The sequence below is a fragment of the Lolium perenne genome, chromosome 3 (genome assembly GCF_019359855.2).
Source record: "Lolium perenne isolate Kyuss_39 chromosome 3, Kyuss_2.0, whole genome shotgun sequence".
NCBI lineage: Eukaryota > Viridiplantae > Streptophyta > Magnoliopsida > Poales > Poaceae > Lolium > Lolium perenne.
This window is the reverse complement of record NC_067246.2, coordinates 280,456,985-280,458,403: the sequence shown is the minus strand read 5'-3', so window position 1 is coordinate 280,458,403 and position 1,419 is coordinate 280,456,985. Positions and strand designations below refer to the sequence as shown.

The window sequence follows — 1,419 nt, the reverse complement described above, 5'->3', positions numbered from 1 at the left end:
CGTTAAATCGGGTATCATGCAGATAAAAGGGATACACAGTGTCTACCAGCTCGGACAACAACCCGTTCAATCGGTCGCCCCTCTCAAGGTGTTTGACGGGAAGACCGTTCAAAGTTCTCGACAAGACGCAACTGATTACGCCTTAGCTGAACGAGCATATCAGTTTGTTCAAGGGAAAGATTTGGTCGAGAATCTCAGGAAGGTACCAACATGTATGCGTAACTTGCATTCGTGGTACCTTAAGGCCTCAAAGGAAGGGATCGAGACTATCATGGTGCGAGTTAGGGAAGAGCACTACTTCCAGAGTACCGTGTGAACGTTGACTTCGCCGAACTCTTGCAGTTATCCAATCTCCGGGCCCTCGACAAATCAATCATCAGTTGCTATTGTCCGTAAGTGATTTATTTATTTAATTTGAGAAGTCGTTCATTGTCTGCAGATTATAATCTTTTGTGCGCTATATTATGCAGATCGAAGATGCTCGAATGCAAAAGGGACGATATCACGTACATTGGGTTCATTGACCCGAACACAATGCATGTCAAAACCATAGATGATCCCCTCTATAACAAGGATACACCGCAGACTTTGCTAAGGTTTTTGAAGCGACAACGTGACAAAAAGCTAATACTTTGGCCTTACAACTTCGAGTGAGTCTTACTGTCTTATAACACATTATATTTTGCTCACCGTATGTCAAAATTTTAACTAATGACTACATATTGAAACGTGCGTAGGTTTCACTTTATTCTTCTCGTCATCAATTTGGAAATTGGAGAAGTTGAAGTCTTGGACTCACTAACCAAAGAAAAGGATCTATACGTGTCTTGTTTTTTAATGCTCAGAAGGTAATTTGAATTCTTATCGGTTTGTTTCGTTAATTTCCTGCTTTGAACTAATTGATGACTCTTTTATGCATTTTCTTTTGTCGAGCAGCGTATGGCAAACTTTCATCAAGGAAGATACGTCCCGTGAATGGCCACCGAAGCTGCGATGGCGTGCGAAAGTAAGTAGTACTACCTAGGTCCACACACCTTTCAATTATCATACTTGACTATTGTTTGATTGAATTATATTCTTGTAAAGAAATGCCCGCAACAACCTCCGGGGACCGATCTCTCGTGGATTCTTCGTTTGCGAGTTCATCCCTTGCAGAATTGTCAACGAGAGAACGAATAATGAGAGAAATAAAGAGGTACAAAAACAATCTTCACAAATTTGTTTTGTTATCATAAGTTGTGCCGAGTTTCAGTAATAGTTGTTTCATGTATTCATTTGTATCTTATTCTTTTATAGTTGGCAAGAAAGCGGAACAAGCTCTCAATCGATGACCGCTTCATAGCAATAGGCGAGGAATTGGCGGGATTTTTCCTTCGGGACGTCATACCACCACTCGCAGAGCACCACAATGAATGAAGA

The 1,419-nt window shown here is 41.1% G+C and overlaps 1 long non-coding RNA gene across 1 annotated transcript; it reads left to right on the top strand.

Annotated features, from left to right (window-relative positions):
- Positions 1 to 542: 542 nt before the first annotated feature.
- On the top strand, positions 543 to 1,139 carry LOC127338680 (uncharacterized). Its single transcript, XR_011754279.1, has 4 exons — positions 543 to 650; positions 738 to 848; positions 937 to 1,006; positions 1,087 to 1,139. It is a non-coding gene; the product is annotated as an uncharacterized lncRNA (long non-coding RNA).
- Positions 1,140 to 1,419: the final 280 nt, after the last annotated feature.